Consider the following 24,066-nt stretch of genomic DNA (forward strand, 5'->3'; position numbering starts at 1 on the left):
ATTGAAATCTTCTTCTTTGATCCATCAATAGCTTCGAAATACGAAAAAGAAACATTCAGCTTGTCTAAGATTCAGGAATTGTAAGAGATTCTTAAAGAATTCTTCTTAAGATCATCATGGGTTCCAGATTTGGGTAAAGAGAGAGGGAGACATGTTACCTTTTCAACAGCCCACACTGTTCTGAACAAAAACGTGGAATACTTTTATAGAAAAGAGAAGAATTGAAAATGAAAGTAAAAAAACGAAATCAGATCGGCTGGGAAAATTTCTAAGCCGAGAAAAAATTCTGAGTCAGGAAAAAAAAAAAAAAAAAAGAAAAACTCTTCCTTTTTCTTTATTAATTTGATGTCTTCACTCTTTTGACCTTGTAGAATGTCAAAAAGTGAAGACATCAAATAAAGAAAAAGGAAGAGGTTTTTTTTTTTTTTTTTTTTCTGACTCAGAATTTTTTCTCGGCTCAGAAATTTTCCCAGCCGATCTGATTTCGTTTTTTTACTTTCACTTTCAATTCTTCTTTTATCTATAAAAGCATTCTACGTTTCTGTTCAGAACAGTGTGGGCTGTTGGAAAGGCAACACGTCAATGTTTTCCCCCTCGACTCGATGAGTCAAACAAGACCTATCTAAAGGGTTATTAGAACGAATTCATACTTGTGTATTGAAATCACTCCAGTTTCGACATAACATCAGTCTGTGCTGTGTATTCTGCTTGGATACATACTTTTCCCTCCTAGAAAGAACTTTTGTGAAGGTAGACCATCCATTCTTCACAGCTCTTAGACATTTATTTACAGCTGATTTGATCGACGAGACATCACCTTATTTTTAAGCACATCCACTCTCTGGGATCTATGAAAGTTTTTATCGTTTTGTTTCTGTTGAGTCTGCAGAAAATGATACAACGTCTTACTTGCAACTATTTAAAAGAATCCTTTAAACCCATACTTGAAAAAGAAATGAAAAAATATCCAGCTAGCTCGTCTAAAGTTTAGAAAGGTTAAGAGATTCTCAAAGAATTCTTCTTTAGAACATCTTGTATTCCCAATTAATGTAGAGAGGGAGACGTGTTGCCTTTTCAACAGCCCACACAGTGTTCTGAACAGAAACTCGAAATACTTTTATAGAAAAGAGCAGAGTTGAAAGTGAAAGTCGAAAAACGAAATGAGATCGGCTGGGAAAATATTTTCAGAGCTCAGAAAAAAATTCTGAGATTAAAAAAAAAAAAAAAAAAACAATCTTTTTGTTAATTTTTATCATGTCTTCTAGACATGATAAAAATTAACTCACCCACCCCTTTTGTATGGGAATGTTGTCTCCCACTTTCTAAAAATAGAACATGACTCATCCAATCTTTTCTTGGAATTCTATTCTTTAGAAAGAATGAGTCATTGTCTATTTTTAGAAAGTGGGAGACAACATTCTCACACAAAAAGAGAAGGGAGTTAATTTTTATCATGTCTAGAAGAGATGATAAAAATTAACAAAAAGATTTTTTTTTTTTTTTACATCTCAGAATTTTTTTTTCTGAGCTCTGAGAAATTTTTCCTAGCCGATCCCATTTCATTTTTCGACTTTCACTTTCAACTCTTCACTTTTCTATAAAAGCATTCCACGTTTCTGTTCAGAACAGTGCGGGCTGTTGATGAGGCAACATGTCTCTCTCTACCCAAATCTGGAACCCTAGTCACGAGAGAATATGAGACTAGAAAAAATAGTTTAGCTTATTGATTTAAAAAATATCCCATGCTAGAACTCAGAATTATAATCAGAGCGGGGCTTTCCAGTATCCAGTGCCAAGATTTTAGATTTGCCATGTGACATGTACCCAAATTCATAAATTCTTCAATTATAGTCCCCTTCTTTGACAAATGGCTAAGAAACTTTTAAAGAATATCATGAGATTGGGTAAAGAGAGAGACGTGTTGCCTCTTCCACAGCCCACACGGATCTGATGTGAAACGCGGAATAGTTTAGCTTATTGATTTAAAAAATGTCCCATGCTAGAACTCAGAATTATAATCAGAGCGGGGCTTTCCAGTATCCACTTCCAAGATTTTAGATTTGCCATGGGTGACATGTTCCCAAATTCATAAATTCTTCAATTATAGTCCCCTTCTTTGAAAAATGGCTAAGAAATTCTTAAAGAATATCATGAGATTGGGTAAAGAGAGAGACGTGTTGCCTCTTCCACAGCCCACACGGATCTGATGTGAAACGCGGAATAGTTTAGCTTATTGATTTAAAAAATGTCCCATGCTAGAACTCAGAATTATAATCAGAGCGGGGCTTTCCAGTATCCACTTCCAAGATTTTAGATTTGCCATGGGTGACATGTTCCCAAATTCATAAATTCTTCAATTATAGTCCCCTTCTTTGAAAAATGGCTAAGAAATTCTTAAAGAATATCATGAGATTGGGTAAAGAGAGAGACGTGTTGCCTCTTCCACAGCCCACACGGATCTGAAGTGAAACGCGGAATGCTTTTATAGATAACTTCCCCAGTTTTCTATTGATCATGTCCAGTTATCCCCAGTTATTGAAACAAAGTCAAAAGCCAATCGAAAGTAAAATCCCAACAGAATTCCACAAGAATGAGTCATAGTCTATTTTTAGAAAGAGTGAGACAACATTCCCAGACAAAAAGAGAAGGGAGTTAATTTTTATCATGTCTAGAAGACATGATAAAAATTAACAAAAAGATTTTTTTTTTATCTCAGAATTTTTTTCTGAGCTCTGAGAATTTTTTCCCAGTCGGCTTGATTCACAAAACCAGATATATTCAAATTATTTCTATAGAGGGTTCTCATCTATTTAAACCACTCGCGTTTCAGCTTTAAATCAGTCTGTGCTGTGCACTGGAGCTGAATTGTTTTCAGCTGTCAGACATTTTTTTCCAACAGCCGACTCGATAGTTCAAATGACACCGTGAAATTTGGAGAGAGGTTAAGTCGATTCGGAGGACGGTAAAGCATTTGAGGGCTATTTGCCTTAAGAAATGCCTTCGTGGAGGACTTTGGAAGGGAAACTGGCTCGTATTCACGTTACACATGGGGAAAAACCACGAAAAAAAACACCCATGCAGCCAGCTTGAAAGTCAGTCGTTCACGTTTTAAAAAATATGAAATGGATTTTATAAAAACATATTCGGATCGTATTCAAAATTGGATCATTCTGTTGTTTTATCAGAATATGCCAGTATACGATTGAACAATTCTATTGAATCACATGATCTTGCCTTCTTGAAAGTCATTTGTTAACGTTTCACAAAATATATATCAGTATAAGATGGAACCATCATGATCCGTTATCCTGACTGATGGAGTCAGCTGCGGATCACAAGACCTTGCCTTTTTTGAAAAGGATTTGTTAAAGTTTCACAAAATATACAAAATATATATCAGTATACGATTGAAAAAAATCATGATCCATTATTCTGACTGATGGAGTCAGCTGTGGATCACAGGATCTTGCCTTGTTGAAAACAATTTGTTAAAGTTCCACAAAATATATCAGTATACAATGGAACTATCGTGATCTGTTAATTCTGACAAGTCTAGTCAGCTGTGGATCACGAGATCTTGCCTTCTTGAAAGTGATTTGTTAAAGACGTTTCACAAAATATATCAGTATACAATGGAATAATCGTGATCCGTTAATCCTGACTGATTGAGTCAGCTCTGGATCACGAGATCTTGCCTTCTTGAAAACAAATTGTTAAAGTTCCACAAAATATATTAGCATACAATGGAACTATCGTGATCCGTTAATTCTGACGGGTCTAGTCAGCTGTGGATCACGAGATCTTGCCTTCTTGAAAGTCATTTGTTAAAGAAGTTTCACAAAATATATCAGTACACAATGGAACAATCGTGATCCGTTAATCCTGACTGATTGAGTCAGTTCTGGATCACGAGATCTTGGCTTCTTGAAAGAAATTTGTTAAAGTTTCACAAAATATATCAGTATACCAGGAACAGTCGTGATCCGATTATACTGACTGCTCTAGCCAGCTGTGGATCACGAGATCTTGGCTTCTTGAAAGAAATTTGTTAAAGTTTCACAAAATATATCAGTATATGATGGAACAGTCGTGATCCGATTATACTGACTGCTCTAGCCAGCTGTGGATCACGAGATCTTGGCTTCTTGAAAGGAATTTGTTAAAGTTTCACAAAATATATCAGTATATGATGGAACAATCGTGATCCAATTATACTGACTGCTCTAGCCAGCTGTGGATCACGAGATCTTGGCTTCTTGAAAGGAATTTGTTAAAGTTTCACAAAATATATCAGTATAGGATGGAACAATCGTGATCCAATTACACTGACGAGTCTAGCCAGCTGTGGATCACGAGATCTTGGCTTCTTGAAAGAAATTTGTTAAAGTTTCACAAAATATATAAGTATAGGATGGAACAGTCGTGATCCAATTACACTGACGAGTCTAGCCAGCTGTGGATCACGAGATCTTGACTTCTTGAAAGAAATTTGTTAAAGTTTCACAAAATATATCAGTATAGGATGGAACAATCGTGATCCCATTACACTGACGAGTCTAGCCAGCTGTGGATCAAGAGATCTTGGCTTCTTGAAAGGAATTTGTTAAAGTTTCACAAAATATATCAGTATAGGATGGAACAATCGTGATCCGATTACACTGACGAGTCTAGCCAGCTGTGGATCACCAGATCTTGGCTTCTTGAAAGGAATTTGTTAAAGTTTCAGAAAATATATCAGTATATGATGGAACAATCGTGATCCGATTACATTGACGAGTCTAGCCGGCTGTGGATCACGAGATCTTGGCTTCTTGAAAGGAATTTGTTAAAGTTCCACAAAATATATCAGTATAGGATGGAACAATCGTGATCCGATTACACTAACGAGTCTAGCCAGCTGTGGATCACCAGATCTTGGCTTCTTGAAAGGAATTTGTTAAAGTTTCACAAAATATATCAGTATAGGATGGAACAATCGTGATCCGATTACATTGACGAGTCTAGCCAGCTGTGGATCACGAGATCTTGGCTTCTTGAAAGGAATTTGTTAAAGTTCCACAAAATATATCAGTATAGGATGGAACAATCGTGATCCAATTATACTGACTGCTCTAGCCAGCTGTGGATCACGAGATCTTGGCTTCTTGAAAGGAATTTGTTAAAGTTTCACAAAATATATCAGTATAGGATGGAACAATCGTGATCCAATTACACTGACGAGTCTAGCCAGCTGTGGATCACGAGATCTTGGCTTCTTGAAAGAAATTTGTTAAAGTTTCACAAAATATATAAGTATAGGATGGAACAGTCGTGATCCAATTACACTGACGAGTCTAGCCAGCTGTGGATCACGAGATCTTGACTTCTTGAAAGAAATTTGTTAAAGTTTCACAAAATATATCAGTATAGGATGGAACAATCGTCATCCAATTACACTGACGAGTCTAGCCAGCTGTGGATCACGAGATCTTGGCTTCTTGAAAGGAATTTGTTAAAGTTTCACAAAATATATCACTATAGGATGGAACAATCGTGATCCGATTACACTGACGAGTCTAGCCAGCTGTGGATCACCAGATCTTGGCTTCTTGAAAGGAATTTGTTAAAGTTTCAGAAAATATATCAGTATATGATGGAACAATCGTGATCCGATTACATTGACGAGTCTAGCCAGCTGTGGATCACGAGATCTTGGCTTCTTGAAAGGAATTTGTTAAAGTTCCACAAAATATATCAGTATAGGATGGAACAATCGTGATCCGATTACACTGACGGGTCTAGCCAGCTGTGGATCACATGATCTTGCTTTGTTGAAAAGGATTTGTTAAAGTTTCACAAAATATATCAGTATACGAAATAATAGCATGTTTTCTATAAAAACAGCTATTGAGTAAAACATTTCTAGCCTTGAAAAGCAAAAACAGTAGCACGGGGAAAAATATTACCCTACCTCAAAGTATTGAAAGGAAATAAGAATACATTTCAATAAAATGAGTGACTCAATAAATATTTGTAGTCTATGAAATACAAAAGAGTAAGAAAAAAATGTTCACATACCTTCACAGAAGCTCTTCCCAGGAGAGTGAGAAGCGTGTATCCACGTTGAGTGCACAGCACAGACTGATCTGAAACTGAAACGCAAGTGGTTTAAACACATTAACGAGTTGCTTCTAGAAACCGACTGGGAAAGATTCTCAGAGCTCTGGAAAAATTTTAACACATTAAAAAAAAAAAAAAAAAAAAAAAAAAAAAAAAAAAAAAAACCTTCCTTTTTTCTTTCTTAATTTGATGTCTTCACTTTTTTTATTTCTACAAGGTCAAAAGAATGAAGACATCAAATTAAGAAAGAAAAAGAAAGTTTTTTTTTTTTTTTTTTTTTTTTTTTCACCTTTGAAAATTTTCTTCCCAGTCGTTAACATTTCGTTTTTGGACTTTCACTTTCAATTCTTGGACCCATGATGTTCTTTTCTTGATGTTCTTGTAGTATATTTCTATACAAATTCACTCCTTTTCCCCAAAAAAGATATCTTTTTTTTATTTTTTTTTACCTTCCAATTTGTATAGCTGTATACTGAAAACAGGCATTAAAGTCAGTTTGTAGTATATTCCTATACAAATTCACTTAATTTCCCGAAAAAAAAAAAAAAGGCTTTTTTTTTTTTTACCTTCCAATTTGTATAGCTATATGCTGAAAACAGGCTTTAAAGTCCGTTTGTAGTATATTCCTATACAAATTCACTGCCTTCCCCCCGAAAAAAAAAAGATGTATTTTTTTAAATTTTTTTTTACCTTCCAATTTGTATAGCTATATGCTGAAAACAGGCTTTAAAGTCCGTTTGTAGTATATTCCTATACAAATTCACTGCCTTCCCCCCGAAAAAAAAAGATGTCTTTTTTTAAAATTTTTTTTACCTTCCAATTTGTATAGCTATATGCTGAAAACAGGCTTTAAAGTCCGTTTGTAGTATATTCCTATACAAATTCACTGCCTCCCCCCCGAAAAAAAATGATGTCTTTTTTTTATTTTTTTTTACCTTCCAATTTGTATAGCTATATGCTGAAAACAGGCTTTAAAGTCCGTTTGTAGTATATTCCTATACAAATTCACTGCCTTTCCCCCAAAAAGATGTCTTTTTTTTAATTTTACCTTCAAATTTGTATAGCTACATACTGAGAACAGGCGTTCAAGTCCGTTTGTAGTATATTGGTATACATGGTCTATTTTTAGAAACAGTGAGACAACATTCCCACACAAAAGGGGGGTAGGGTTAATTTTTATCATGTCTAGAAAACATGATAAAAATTAACAAAAAGTTTTTTTTTTTTTTTTTTTTTACATCTTAAATTTTTTTTTTCTGAGCTTTGAAAAATTTTTCCCAGTCGGCAACCAAGTGAAAATTCTACAGCCAAGACGATTGGCCTTTTACTTTCACTTTCAACACTTTTCTATAAAAGTATTCTACGTTTTCTGTTCAGAACTGTGCGGGCTGTCCAAGGTGCAGCATGCTTTTTCTCTCTCTACCTCATCTGGACCCAGGACCACTCTTCTAGAAAGAGCTTCTGTGAACACAAGCTTTTTTCCAATTTTTGACGTCTCACAGAATAGAAATCATTCCTCCGTTTAGGGGAAAATGTTTCCCATTTGAAAAGCTAGGACCCCTCGTTTGGATTTCATCGACGGACATTGAAAGATATTTTCCCATGACGAAATCTCTCTATCCCACACCTTCTTCTAAAGTGAAGTTAAAGAGATTTTTCATACCGGGTTTTCAGTTTTCACCTCAAATCATACCGTTGACGACGTGTGACACACAAACCGTGACATAAATTTCAGTTTCCATGACAGCTAACAGTCTTGAGGTTTAAACAAATGTATGAAAGAATTTATTTTTGATCCGTTTCAGCGATTGAGTGGGCTGGGAAAAAAAAGCTCTTTCCATGACAGCTAACACGCTAGAGCTTTAAACATGTATGAAAGAATTTATTTTTAATCCATTTCAGCGATTGAGTGGGCTGTGAAAAGAAAAAGCTCTTTCCATTACACCTAACACACTTGAGCTTTAAAAATGTTTGAAACAGTTTGTTTTTAATCGATTTCAGTGATTGAGTGGGCTGTGAGAAGAAAAAGCTCTTTCCGTGACAGCTAACACGCTTGAGCTTTAAACATGTATGAAACAATTTGTTTTTAATCGATTTCAGTGATTGAGTGGGCTGTGAAAAGAAAAAGCTCTTTCCATGATACCTAACACTCTTGAGCTTTAAAAATATAGGAACGAATTTATTTTTAATCCATTTCAGCGATTGAGTGGGCTGGGAAACATTTTCTTAGAGCTCTGGGGAAAAAAGGCTCTTTCCATGACAGCTAACACGCTTGAGCTTTAAAAATGTATGAAACAATTTATTTTAAATCTATTTCAGCGATTGAGTGGGCTGTGGAAAGAAAAAGCTCTATCCATGATACCTAACACTCTTGAGCTTTAAAAATGTATGAAAGAATTTATTTTTAATCCATTTCAGCGATTGAGTGGGCTCGGAAAATTTTCTTAGAGCTCAGAGAATGTGTGTCCAGGTTGAATGCACAGCACACACGGATGGGTAGTCGAAACTCGAGTAGCTTAAATAAATATACGAAATTTGGGTCATCAAGTGGACTAGGAAAAATTCTCAGAGTTCTGGAAATAATTCTGAGTTCAAGCATGGGACATGAGAACACAAATGTATTACAATCATCATGTCATCATTGTTTTCGAAAGCCAAAAAAATTCCTCATGAAAGAACATCTTTTTTTCCTGGTTGTGGGATGGAGTAGAGATGTTGCATCTTGAACAACCCACACTGATCTGAACAGAAATATGAAATGTTTTTATAGATATAAGAAATGAACTGAAAGTGAAAGTAAAAATGAAATTGTATTGGCTGGAAATATTTCTTGGCTGTTGATTGGGAGAATGAGTCATGGTCTATTTTTAGAAACAGGGAGAAAACATTCTCACACAAAAGGGGGGTAGGGTTAATTTTTATCATGTCTAGAATACATGATAAAAATTAACAAAAAAGTTTTTTTTTTTTTACATCTAAGATTTTTTTTTCTGAGCTCTGAAAATTTTTTCCCAGTCGGCAACCAAGTGAAAGCTTTCCAATCGGCTTTTACTTTCACTTTCAACTCTTTTCTATAAAAGTATTCCACGTTTTCTGTTCAGAACCGTGTGGGCTCTCCATGGTGCAACATGCTTGTTATCTCTCTACCTCATCTGCAGCTCTATGACAGCTAACACGCTTGAGCTTTAAAAATGTATGAAAGAAGTTATTTTTTATCCATTTCAGCGACTGAGTGGGCTGGAGAAAAAAAAAGGCCCTTTCCATGACAGTTAACACGCTTGAGCTTTAAAAATGTATGAATGAATTTATTTTTAATTCATTTCAGCGATTGAGTGGACTGGGAAACATTTTCGTAGAGCTCAGGGGAAGAAAAGGCTCTTTCTATGACAGTTAACACGCTTAAGCTTTAAAAATATATGAAAGAATTTATTTTTAATCCATTTCAGCGATTGAGTGGACTGGGAAACATTTTCTTAGAGCTCAGGGGAAAAAAAGGCTCTTTCCATGAGAACTAACACGCTTAAGCTTTAAAAATGTATGAATGAATTTATTTTTAATCCATTTCAGCGATTGAGTGGACTGGGAAACATTTTCTCAGAGCTCAGGGGAAAAAAAGGCTCTTTCCATGACAGCTAACACGCTTGAGTTTTAAAAATGTATGAAAGAATTTATTTTTAATCCATTTCAGCGATTGAGTCTGCTGGGAAACATTTTCTTAGAGCTCAGGGGAAAAAAGGCTCTTTCCATGACAGCTAACACTCTTGAGGTTTAAAAATGTATGAAAGAATTTATTTTCAATCCATTTCAGCGATTGAGTCTGCTGGGAAACATTTTCTTAGAGCTCAGGGAAAAAAAAGGCTCTTTCCATGACAGCTAACACTCTTGAGCTTTAAAAATATAGGAACAAATTTATTTTCAATCCATTTCAGCGATTGAGTCTGCTGGGAAACATTTTCTTAGAGCTCAGGGAAAAAAAGGTTCTTTCCATGACACCTAACACTCTTGAGCTTTAAAAATGTATGAAAGAACTTATTTTAATCCATTTCAGGGATTGAGTGGGCTGGGAAACATTTTCTTAGAGCTCAGGGAATGTGTCTCCAGGTTGAATGCACAGCACACACGGATGGGAAGTCGAAACACGAGTGGCTTAAAAAATAAATATACGAAAGTTGGGTTATCGAGCTGACTAGGAAATTTTTCAGAGTTCTGGAAATAATTCTGAGTTCAAGCATGGGACATGAGAACCGAAATATATTACAATCATCATGTCATCATTGTTTTCGAAAGCCAAAAAAATTCCTCATGAAAGAACATCTTTTTTTCCTGGTTGTGGGATGGATTAGAGTTGCCGCATCTTGAACAACCCACACTGATCTGAACAGAAACATGAAATGTTCTTATAGATATAAGAAATGAATTGAAAGTGAAAGTAAAAATGAAATTGTATTGGCTCGAAATATTTCTTGGCTGTTGAATTGGAAAAATATTTCCAGAGCTATAAAAAAAAAAAAAAAAAACTCTTCCTTTTTTTTTCTATTAATTTGATGTCTTCACTTTGTTTACTTTGGAATGGAGAAACCCAAAGACTTTTTAAAACATATCCTTTTTAAAAACTTATCATATCTTATAAACTTTAAACTCATCCTTTTTAAAACATATAATTCCTAGAATGAGTCATGGTCTATTTTTAGAAACAGTGAGACAACATTCCCACACAAAAGGGGGGTAGGGTTAATTTTTATCATGTCTAGAAGACATGATAAAAATTAACAAAAATTTTTTTTTTTTTTTTTTTTTACATCTCAGAATTTTTTTTCTGAGCTCTGAAATTTTTTTCCCAGTCGGCAACCAATTGAAAAATTTCCAATCGGCTTTTACTTTCACTTTCAACTCTTTTCTATAAAAGCATTCCACGTTTTCTGTTCAGAACCGTGCGGGCTCTCCATGGTGCAACATGCTTTTTCTCTCTCTCTACCTCATCTGCAGCTAGGATGTTTTTCCTTCTTCAAGAAGTGGAATTCTTTGGGAATACTTTACAATTTCACGAGCTAGCTGTTTCTTATATTTCGAGGAGATTTCAATGGAATTGTTTATAGATGTCACCTATTGCAGATGGGGAAAAAGTCTATACTGGATCGCTGGAGACATCTCATCCAGATAGCTCACGTTATATGTTTTCCCACACCTAAATAAACTGGACATGAGCCATCCTTTTGTTTTCTCATTCAACAAAGATAGACACTGCAGACCGTTTAGGGTTTTCACTCTTCGCGAACCGAGACGAGCCGCAGCCACACTTTGCGTTTTCTCTGAGCGCAATAATGGATTACGTGAGCAGCCATTTTGTTTTCCATCTCACCCAGATAGGTCATGTTGTATTTTGTTTCATGCACCTAGCCAATTTTGGACATGAGCCATCCTTTTTTTTTTTTTTTTTTTTTTTTTTTTTTGTCTATCGAACCAAGATAGACTCTGGAGACAATTTTGTTTCTCAACGGAAAAGTAAATTTTCTGAATGGGTACCGGTGTTCGAATACTTTTGTGACCGACTGTCTGATTATACTGTTACAACCACGAAATCTCGAAATGGATGGGTTTTACAGTTGACTACGGTAAGACGCAGGGAGACCTGTCATCCCTAGCTCCTCCTAGGAATTCTGAAGATACTATTACAACCCCAAAATCTCAAAAATGATAGGATTTACAATTGACATCGAGTCCCGAAACCAATCGAGCTGACCCTAGAGAGATTGGAGAGGAAGATGGATTCGATGGGAGGGAGATTATTCTTCTTTCGGGATGGAAACAATATTCGTACTACTTTTCTTTCAAGAGGGAAAGGGGCATCCAATCCCACAACCTGTTGAGTGGACCCTAGAGAGGTTGAAAAGGCAGACAGATTCGACTGGGGTCGGTTTCGGGTTAAAAAGAAGAGCCGTTCCGCTTTTCTTCCAACATGGAAAAGGGTATCTAGTCTCACAACCTACAAACGCATCTTCTTTCAAAAAAGTTAGAAAGGATTTTAAAATAGGTTGGAAACTATTTTCTTCTTCAAAATTAGGAAAAACAACAACATACGCTTGGATTCCAAAAAACAGTTAAAGAAGGCTAAATGAACAGCCCGTCTAAAGTGAAATTCCGAAGAGAATAAATGGGTAAGGACTCATCCATCGAGTCGGCTGGGCAATGGTTTTCTTAGAAATTGAAACGGTCCACAAATAAAAAACGTGGTAAACAATATCAACAAAATGGTAAAGCAAATCTATTGAGCTGGTCTCTCAAATCTCACCCCGCAAAATATTTTAAACGTAAACAAGTCAACAACATAGTAAATGTCATCAATAGAATAGGATAATAACATCGGCTAGAAGGGGAAAAACCTGTCAGAGAAGCAAAAACACAAAAGAGTGGAAGAAAAAATGTTAACATACCTTCACAGAAGCTTTTTCCAGGAGAGAGAGAAGCGTGTATCCACGTTGAGTGCCCCGCACAGACTGATTGGAAGCTGAAACACGAGTGGTTTAAATAGCTAAGTGATAATTCTTTCTAGAAACAATTTGGAAGTCTTATTTTGATCATCGAGTCGACTGGGAAAAATTTCTCAGAGCTGAGAAAAAAATTCTGAGATGTAAAAAAAAAAAAATCTTTTTGTTAATTTTTATCATGTCTTCTAGACATGATAAAAAATAACTACCCTCTTTTTTCTGGGAATGTTGTCTCCCACTTTCTAAAAATAGACCATGACTCATTCTTTCTAAAGAATAGAATTCCAAGAAAAGATTGGATGAGTCATGGTCTATTTTTAGAAAGTGGGAGACAACATTCCCAGACAAAAAGAGAAGGGAGTTAATTTTTATCATGTCTAGAAGACATGATAAAAATTAACAAAAAGTTTTTTTTTTTTTTTTTTTTTTTACATCTCAGAATTTTTTTTTCTCAGCTCTGAGAATTTTTTCCCAGTCCAGTCGATGATCAAAACAAGACTTCCAAATTGTTTCTAGAAAGAACTCTCACTTAGCTATTTAAACCACTCCAGTTTCAGCTTCAGATCAGTCTGTGTTGGGCAGTCCACCTGGATATAGGCTTTTGGATACAAGAATGATTTTTCTCAACTCGCAGAAATTTGTTTCCAGCCGACTCGTTTTCACTTTCTCATTCAACTCGTCTCAGATCTATAAAAACATTCCGAGTTTCAGTTCAGTTCGGAACGGGCTGTTAGACACGCAATACAACAAGATGCTTCTCCTCCAGACCTGGAAAATACTTCCCTATTAGGAAAATAGAGATACATAAAAGATCTCAAAAATATTCTTTAAAGTGATATTGGAAAAACGAGAACGTTATCATCAACAATTTTGTTTTGCTATTGAAATGGGAGAAAGAAAAATCACTTCTAAACATGCAAGGAGTTTATATGGAGAAGGCTAAATGTTTCCAGCCGACGTGTGTCACTACTAGTTTTTTTTTTCAAAAAAAACAATGAGATTCCCAAGCTACAGTTCAAGGTGAAATATAATAGCCGGAATCTCTTCCACTTAAAGAAGATAACATATTCTATCCTTTTCAAATCTTCAAATTGAAAAGGGGTAAGTTTATGTCTTTCATTCATACTGTCCAGCTTTACTGTTTATTTGTCATTACATTAGTGATTTGTTTGACCATTTACATGATTTATCAAACACAACAAGCTAGATATTAGGAAAAATTATGTTTTTTTTCCTCCCTTCATGATATTCATTTTTCAAACATATATATTATTGATAAAATTATTTCTTTTTCAATATCGTCAGATCCTGACACCTATTCAAAAAATCATTAATAATAATTTAATATCATTAATAAAATTTTGAAATCCTTTAGTATAAATCTTTTTTATCAATTTATAGTGAAATAAAAAGGATCCTAAAGTCCTAACCCTTCTATCATTATCCCATTACTTGATCAAGGTGCCTTGAGCGAGAAATGGGTTAATATGAAAGGTTTTAGGTTTTTATTCTCTTTTCTATTTTACGGTTAAAGGATATTCAAAGGTTTATAGAATCCCTATATTTTTTAATCAATTTAATTTTTAGGTACCAAAAATGGAATAGATTAAAAAAAATATAAGACGGAATCAAAAATAACATAGATAATAATGAATAATGAAGGGTTCGAATCAAGATGAATAATGAGGAATCCACAATTTTATCTGAAAGGAAAAGGAAAAAGAAGGCCTACATGAAACATTATTGGTCATTGGAAAGAGTAAAAGAAGCAAATCGATGGAGATTACGAGAAAGGAGAAGAGATCCAAATGTTCGATTCAAAGAGAGGGAATACCAACGAATGAGACGGTGGAAATGTTTGGAAAACTCTCTTCCTAAACATAGACACAAGCATGACAGTACAGTATTCATACCAAATCCGACAATGGAGGAATGTCAAATTATTATTAAACGTATGAATATTTCGGAAGCAACAAGAACTAACTATGAATTTTATTTTAATGAATTCTATGACTGGTAGCGAAAACATGGTGATGGCATTAAATATCATTATAAGAGAGCATTAGAGGAATATGAAAAGTATCTAACTGAAGTAAAGAAGAAATCGCGCAATCAAGTGAAGAACAAACTCTGGTTTTTGTATCGCTTGTTAAGTGAGAAATGGGAACATCCAAAACAAACCAATATTAAAAGATGTCAAGGTCCTCTGCTTACATTAGATGACCTCAAAAAACTTAGAAAAATAGTTATAGATTGCTATGAATATGAAGAGATGGCTTTATTTATTCTTGTCATTCTTGAAACTGACTTAAAAGCAACTGAAATTTTAAAACTTCTGAACGAAACAGATCTTCGACGACATTATGCAGTAAAGAAATTGGCTTCGTCCAATATATGGGATCAACGTAATCGATTTTTGTATGAATTTCTTGCTTGGGTTATTGCCGGCCCCCTTTTCCCTCGAAGATTAGACAGTTGCTCGAGAAGGTTAAAACGATTCTTTCGAAAGTATTTCCCGTATCGATCTTTTAATCCTTCCTATACCATCATTAAACGTTCTATGAAAATTACAAAGTATCGTAAACACATACGAGAAGAAGCTAAAAAGGAGATGGAATCAATAATAACGTAACAGCTTATTCTTTTACGTATCTCTATTTTCCTAATAGGGAAGTATTTTCCAGGTCTGGAGGAGAAGCATCTTGTTGTATTGCGTGTCCAACAGCCCGTTCCGAACTGAACTGAAACTCGGAATGTTTTCATAGATCAGAGACCAGTTGAATGGGAAAGTGAAAACGAGTCGGCTGGAAACAGCCTATATCCAGGTGAACTGCCCAGCACAGACTGATCTGAAGATGAAACTGGAGTGGTTTAAATAGCTAAGTGAGAGTTCTTTCTAGAAACAATTTGGATGTCTTGTTTTGATCATCGAGTGGACTGGGAAAAAATTCTCAGAGCTGAAAAAAAAAATTCTGAGATGTAAAAAAAAAAAAAAATTAACTCCCTTCTCTTTTTGTCTGGGAATGTTGTCTCACCGTTTCTAAAAATAGATCCCAACCCATTCTTTTCTTGGAATTGTATTCTTAAGAAAGGATGAGTCATGGTCTATTTTTAGAAAGTGGGAGACAACATTCCCAGACAAAAAGAGAAGGGAGTTAATTTTTATCATGTCTAGAAGACATGATAAAAATTAACAAAAAGTTTTTTTTTTTTTTTTTTTTTTTTTTTTTTTTTTTCAGCTCTGAGAATTTTTTCCCAGTCGACTCGATGATCAAAATAAGACTTCCAAATTGTTTCTAGAAAGAATTCTCACTTAGCTATTTAAACCACTCGTGTTTCAGCTTCCAATCAGTCTGTGCGGGGCACTCAACGTGGATACACGCTTCTATCTCTCCTGGAAAAAGGTTCTGTGAAGGTATGTTAACGTTTTTTCTTCCACTCTTTTGTGTTTTTGCTTCTCTGACAGGTTTTTCCCCTTCTAGCCGATGTTATTATCCTATTCTATTGATGGTATTTACTATGTTGTTGACTTGTTTACGTTTAAAATATTTTGCGGGGTGAGATTTGAGAGACCAGCTCAATAGATTTGCTTTACCATTTTGTTGATATTGTTTACCACGTTGTTTATTTCTGGAGCGTTTCAATTTCTAAGAAAACCATTGCCCAGCCAACTCGATGGATGAGTACTTACCCATTTATTCTCTTCGGAATTTCACTTTAGATGGGTTGTTCATTTAGCCTTCTTTAACTATTTTTGGAACCCAAGCGTATGTTGTTGTTTTTTCGAATTTTGAAGAAGAAAATAGTTTCCAACCTATTTTAAAATCCTTTCTAACTTTTTGAAAGAAGATGCGTTTGTAGGTTGTGAGACTAGATACCCTTTTCCATGTTGGAAGAAAAGCGGAACGGCTCTTCTTTTTAACCCGAAACCGACCCCAGTCGAATCTGTCTGCCTTCTCAACCTCTCTAGGGTCCACTCAACAGGTTGTGGGATTGGATGCCCCTTTCCCTCTTGAAAGAAAAGTAGTACGAATATTGTTTCCATCCCGAAAGAAGAATAATCTCCCTCCCATCTTCTTTTCCAATCTCTCTAGGGTCAGCTCGATTGGTTTCGGGACTCGATGTCAATTGTAAATCTTATCATTTCTGAGATTTTGGGGTTGTAATAGTATCTTCAGAATTCCTAGGAGGAGCTAGGGATGACAGGTCTCCCTGCGTCTTACCGTAGTCAACTGTAAAACCCATCCATTTCGAGATTTCGTGGTTGTAACAGTATAATCAGACAGTCGGTCACAAAAGTATTCGAACACCGGTACCCATTCAGAAAATTTACTTTTCCGTTGAGAAACAAAATTGTCTCCAGAGTCTATCTTGGTTCGATAGACAAAAAAAAAAAAAAACAAAAGGATGGCTCATGTCCAAAATTGGCTAGGTGCATGAAACAAAATACAACATGACCTATCTGGGTGAGATGGGAAACAAAATGGCTGCTCACGTAATCCATTATTGCGCTCAGAGAAAACGCAAAGTGTGGCTGCGGCTCGTCTCGGTTCGCGAAGAGTGAAAACCCAAAACGGTCTGCAGTGTCTATCTTTGTTGAATGAGAAAACGAAAGGATGGCTCATGTCCAGTTTATTTAGGTGTGGGAAAACATATAACGTGAGCTATCTGGATGAGATGTCTCCAGCGATCCAGTATAGACTTTTTCCCCATCTGCAATAGGTGACATCTATAAACAATTCCATTGAAATCTCCTCGAAATATAAGAAACAGCTAGCTCGTGAAATTGTAAAGTATTCCCAAAAAATTCCACTTCTTGAAGAAGGAAAAACACCCTAGCTGCATATGAGGTAGAGAGAGAAAAAGCATGTTGCACCATGGAGAGCCCGCACGGTTCTGAACAGAAAACGTGGAATACTTTTATAGAAAAGAGTTGAAAGTGAAAGTAAAAGCCGATTGGAAAGTTTTCACTTGGTTGCCGACTGGGAAAAAATTTTCAGAGCTCAGAAAAAAAAAATCTGAGATGTAAAAAAAAAAAAAAACTTTTTGTTAATTTTTATCATGTCTTCTAGACATGATAAAAATTAACCCTACCCCCCTTTTGTGTGGGAATGTTGTCTCACTGTTTCTAAAAGTAGACCATGACTCATTCTAGGAATTATATGTTTTAAAAAGGATGAGTTTAAAGTTTATAAGATATGATAAGTTTTTAAAAAGGATATGTTTTAAAAAGTCTTTGGGTTTCTCCATTCCAAAGTAAACAAAGTGAAGACACCAAATTAATAGAAAAAAAAGGAAGAGGTTTTTTTTTTTTTTTTTTTATATAGCTCTGGAAATATTTTTCCAATTCAACAGCCAAGAAATATTTCGAGCCAATACAATTTCATTTTTACTTTCACTTTCAATTCATTTCTTATATCTATAAGAACATTTCATGTTTCTGTTCAGATCAGTGTGGGTTGTTCAAGATGCAGCAACTCTAATCCATCCCACAACCAGGAAAAAAAGATGTTCTTTCATGAGATGTTCTTTTGGCTTTCGAAAACAATGATGACATGATGATTGTAATACATTTCGGTTGTCATGTCCCATGCTTGAACTCAGAATTATTTCCAGAACTCTGAAAATTTTTCCTGGTCAGCTCGATAACCCAACTTTCGTATATTTATTTTTTAAGCCACTCGTGTTTCGACTTCCCATCCGTGTGTGCTGTGCATTCAACCTGGAGACACATTCCCTGAGCTCTAAGAAAATGTTTCCCAGCCCACTCAATCCCTGAAAGGGATTAAAATAAATTCTTTCATACATTTTTAAAGCTCAAGAGTGTTAGGTGTCATGGAAAGAACCTTTTTTTCCCCTGAGCTCTAAGAAAATGTTTCCCAGCAGACTCAATCGCTGAAATGGATTAAAAAAAAATTCTTTCATACATTTTTAAACCTCAAGCGTGTTAGCTGTCATGGAAAGAGCCTTTTTTCCCCTGAGCTCTGAGAAAATGTTTCCCAGCAGACTCAATCGCTGAAATGGATTAAAAATAAATTCATTCATACATTTTTAAAGCTTAAGGGTGTTAGTTCTCATGGAAAGAGCCTTTTTTCCCCTGAGCTCTAAGAAAATGTTTCCCAGCAAACTCAATCGCTGAAATGGATTAAAAATAAATTCTTTCATACATTTTTAAACCTCAAGCGTGTTAGCTGTCATGGAAAGAGCCTTTTTTCCCCTGAGCTCTGAGAAAATGTTTCCCAGCAGACTCAATCGCTGAAATGGATTAAAAATAAATTCATTCATACATTTTTAAAGCTTAAGGGTGTTAGTTCTCATGGAAAGAGCCTTTTTTCCCCTGAGCTCTAAGAAAATATTTCCCAGTCCACTCAATCGCTGAAATGGATTAAAAATAAATTCTTTCATATATTTTTAAAGCTTAAGGGTGTTAGTTCTCATGGAAAGAGCCTTTTTTTCCCCTGAGCTCTAAGAAAATGTTTCCCAGTCCACTCAATCGCTGAAATGGATTAAAAATAAATTCATTCATACATTTTTAAAGCTCAAGCGTGTTAACTGTCATGGAAAGGGCCTTTTTTTTTCTCCAGCCCACTCAATCGCTGAAATGGATTAAAAATAACTTCTTTCATACATTTTTAAAGCTCAAGCGTGTTAGCTGTCATAGAGCTGCAGATGAGGTAGAGAGAGAACAAGCATGTTGCACCATGGAGAGCCCACACGGTTCTGAACAGAAAACGTGGAATACTTTTATAGAAAAGAGTTGAAAGTGAAAGTAAAAGCCGATTGGAAAGTTTTCACTTGGTTGCCGACTGGAAAAAAATTTTCAGAGCTCAGAAAAAAAATCTGAGATGTAAAAAAAAAAAAAAAAAAAAACTTTTTGTTAATTTTTATCATGTCTTCTAGACATGATAAAAATTAACCCTACCCCCCTTTTGTGTGAGAATGTTTTCTCCCTGTTTCTAAAAATAGACCATGACTCATTCTAGGACATTCCAAAGGAAACAAAGTGAAGACATCAAATTAATAGAAAAAAAGAAAGAGGTTTTTTTTTTTTTTTTTTTTTTTTCAGCTTTGGAAATATTTTTCCCAATCAACAGCCAAGAAATATTTCCATACAATACAATTTCATTTTTACTTTCACTTTCAGTTCATTTCTTATATCTATAAAAACATTTCATATTTCTGTTCAGATCAGTGTGGGTTGTTCAAGATGCAACATCTCTACTCCATCCCACAACCAGGAAAAAAAGATGTTCTTTCATGAGATGTTCTTTTGGCTTTCGAAAACAATGATGACATGATGATTGTAATACATTTGTGTTCTCATGTCCCATGCTTGAACTCAGAATTATTTCCAGAACGCTGAGAATTTTTCCTAGTCCACTCGATGACCCAAATTTCGTATATTTATTTAAGCTACTCGAGTTTCGACTACCCATCCGTGTGTTCTGTGCATTCAACCTGGACACACATTCTCTGAGCTCTAAGAAAATTTTCCGAGCCCACTCAATCGCTGAAATGGATTAAAAATAAATTCTTTCATACATTTTTAAAGCTCAAGAGTGTTAGGTATCAGGGAAAGAGCTTTTTCTTTCCACAGCCCACTCAATCGCTGAAATAGATTTAAAATAAATTGTTTCATACATTTTTAAAGCTCAAGCGTGTTAGCTGTCATGGAAAGAGCCTTTTTTCCCCAGAGCTCTAAGAAAATGTTTCCCAGCCCACTCAATCGCTGAAATGGATTAAAAATAAATTCGTTCCTATATTTTTAAAGCTCAAGAGTGTTAGGTATCATGGAAAGAGCTTTTTCTTTTCACAGCCCACTCAATCACTGAAATCGATTAAAAACAAATTGTTTCATACATGTTTAAAGCTCAAGCGTGTTAGCTGTCATGGAAAGAGCTTTTTCTTTTCACAGCCCACTCAATCACTGAAATCGATTAAAAACAAATTGTTTCATACATTTTTAAAGCTCAAGAGTGTTAGGTGTAATGGAAAGAGCTTTTTCTTTTCACAGCCCACTCAATCGCTGAAATGGATTAAAAATAAATTATTTCATACATGTTTAAAGCTCTAGCGTGTTAGCTGTCATGGAAAGAACTTTTTTTTCCCAGCCCACTCAATCGCTGAAACGGATCAAAAAGAAATTTTTTCATACATTTGTTTAAACCTCAAGACTGTCATGGAAAACTGAAATTTATGTCACGGTTTGTGTGTCACACGTCGTCAACGGTATGATTTGAGGTGAAAATTGAAAACCCGGTATGAAAAATCTCTTTAACTTCACTTTAGAAGAAGGTGTGGGATAGAGAGATTTCGTCATGGGAAAATATCTTTCAATGTCCGTCGATGAAATCCAAACGAGGGGTCCTAGCTTTTCAAATGGGAAACATTTTCCCCTAAACGGAGGAATGATTTCTATTCTGTGAGACGTAAAAAATTGGAAAAAAGCTTGTGTTCACAGAAGCTGTTTCTAGAAGCGTGGTCCTGGGTCCAGATGAGGTAGAGAGAGAAAAAGCATGCTGCACCTTGGACAGCCCGCACAGTTCTGAATAGAAAACGTAGAATACTTTTATAGAAAAGTGTTGAAAGTGAAAGTAAAAGGCCAATCGTCTTGGCTATAGAATTTTCACTTGGTTGCCGACTGGGAAAAATTTTTCAAAGCTCAGAAAAAAATATTTAAGATGTAAAAAAAAAAAAAAAAAAAAAAAAAAAAAAAAAAAAAAACTTTTTGTTAATTTTTATCATGTCTTCTAGACATGATAAAAATTAACCCTACCCCCCTTTTGTGTGGGCATGTTGTCTCACTGTTTCTAAAAATAGACCATGTATACCAATATACTACAAACGGACTTGAACGCCTGTTCTCAGTATGTAGCTATACAAATTTGAAGGTAAAATTTAAAAAAAGACAATTTTTTGGGGAAAGGGAGTAAATTTGTATAGGAATATACTACAAACGGAATTCAAGGCCTGTTTTCAGCATATAGCTATACAAATTGGAAGGTAAAAAAAAATAAAAAAAAGACATCTTTTTTTTTCGGGGGGGAAGGCAGTGAATTTGTATAGGAATATACTACAAACGGACTTTAAAGCCTGTTTTCAGCATATAGCTATACAAATTGGAAGGTAAAAAAAATTTAAAGAAAAGACATCTTTTTTTTTTCGGGGGGACGGCAGTGAATTTGTATAGGAATATACTATAAACGGACTTTAAAGCCTGTTTTCAGCATATAGCTATACAAATTGGAAGGTAAAAAAAAATAAAAAAAAGACATCATTTTTTTTCGGGGGGGAGGCAGTGAATTTGTATAGGAATATACTACAAACGGACTTTAAAGCCTGTTTTCAGCATATAGCTATACAAATTGGAAGGTAAAAAAAATTTTAAAAAAAGACATCTTTTTTTTTCGGGGGGAAGGCAGTGAATTTGTATAGGAATATACTACAAACGGACTTTAAAGCCTGTTTTCAGCATATAGCTATACAAATTGGAAGGTAAAAAAAAATTTAAAAAAATACATCTTTTTTTTTTCGGGGGGAAGGCAGTGAATTTGTATAGGAATATACTACAAACGGACTTTAAAGCCTGTTTTCAGCATATAGCTATACAAATTGGAAGGTAAAAAAAAAAAAAGCCTTTTTTTTTTTTCGGGAAATTAAGTGAATTTGTATAGGAATATACTACAAACTGACTTTAATGCCTGTTTTCAGTATATAGCTATACAAATTGGAAGGTAAAAAAAAATAAAATAAAGATATCTTTTTTGGGGAAAAGGAGTGAATTTGTATAGAAATATACTACAAGAACATCAAGAAAAGAACATCATGGGTCCAAGAATTGAAAGTGAAAGTCCAAAAACGAAATGTTAACGACTGGGAAGAAAATTTTCAAAGCTGAAAAAAGATTTAAAAAAAAAAAAAATACTTTCTTTTTCTTTCTTAATTTGATGTCTTCATTCTTTTGACCTTGTAGAAATAAAAAAAAGTGAAGACATCAAATTAAGAAAGAAAAAAGGAAGGTTTTTTTTTTTTTTTTTTTTTTTTTTTTTTTTTTTTTAATGTGTTAAAATTTTTCCAGAGCTCTGAGAATCTTTCCCAGTCGGTTTCTAGAAGCAACTCGTTAATGTGTTTAAACCACTTGCGTTTCAGTTTCAGATCAGTCTGTGCTGTGCACTCAACGTGGATACACGCTTCTCACTCTCCTGGGAAGAGCTTCTGTGAAGGTATGTGAACATTTTTTTCTTACTCTTTTGTATTTCATAGACTGCAAATATTTATTGAGTCACCCATTTTATTGAAATGTATTCTTATTTCCTTTCAATACTTTGAGGTAGGGTAATATTTTTCCCCGTGCTACTGCTTTTGCTTTTCAAGGCTAGAAATGTTTTACTCAATAGCTGTTTTTATAGAAAACATGCTATTATTTCGTATACTGATATATTTTGTGAAACTTTAACAAATCCTTTTCAACAAAGCAAGATCATGTGATCCACAGCTGGCTAGACCCGTCAGTGTAATCGGATCACGATTGTTCCAACCTATACTGATATATTTTGTGAAACTTTAACAAATTCCTTTCAGGAAGCCAAGATCTCGTGATCCACAGCTGGCTAGACCCGTCAGTGTAATCGGATCACGATTGTTCTATCCTATACTGATATATTTTGTGAAACTTTAACAAATTCCTTTCAAGAAGCCAAGATCTCGTGATCCACAGCTGGCTAGACTCGTCAGCGTAATCGGATCACGATTGTTCCATCATATACTGATATATTTTGTGAAACTTTAACAAATTCCTTTCCAGAAGCCAAGATCTCCTGATCCACAGCTGGCTAGACTCGTCAGTGTAATCGGATCACGATTGTTACATCCTATACTGATATATTTTGTGAAACTTTAACAAATTCCTTTCAAGAAGCCAAGATCTCGTGATCCACAGCTGGCTAGACTCGTCAGCGTAATCGGATCACGATTGTTCCATCATATACTGATATATTTTGTGAAACTTTAACAAATTCCTTTCAAGAAGCCAAGATCTCGTGATCCACAGCTGGCTAGACTCGTCAGTGTAATCGGATCACGATTGTTACATCCTATACTGATATATTTTGTGAAACTTTAACAAATTCCTTTCAAGAAGCCAAGATCTCGTGATCCACAGCTGGCTAGACCCGTCAGTGTAATTGGATCACGATTGTTCCATCCTATACTGATATATTTTGTGAAACTTTAACAAATTTCTTTCAAGAAGTCGTTTTTTTACTTTCACTTTCAATTCTTCTTTTATCTATAAAAGCATTCTACGTTCCTGTTCAGAACAGTGTGGGCTGTTGGATAGGCAACACGTCAATGTTTTCCCCCTCGACTCGATGAGTCAAACAAGACCTATCTAAAGGGTTATTAGAACGAATTCATACTTGTGTATTGAAATCACTCCAGTTTCGACTTAACATCAGTCTGTGCTGTGTATTCTGCTTGGATA

The sequence above is a fragment of the Stegodyphus dumicola genome, chromosome 4 (genome assembly GCF_044657685.1).
Source record: "Stegodyphus dumicola isolate Sdum_Otavi_A_Nest chromosome 4, ASM4465768v1".
Lineage (NCBI taxonomy): Eukaryota > Metazoa > Arthropoda > Arachnida > Araneae > Eresidae > Stegodyphus > Stegodyphus dumicola.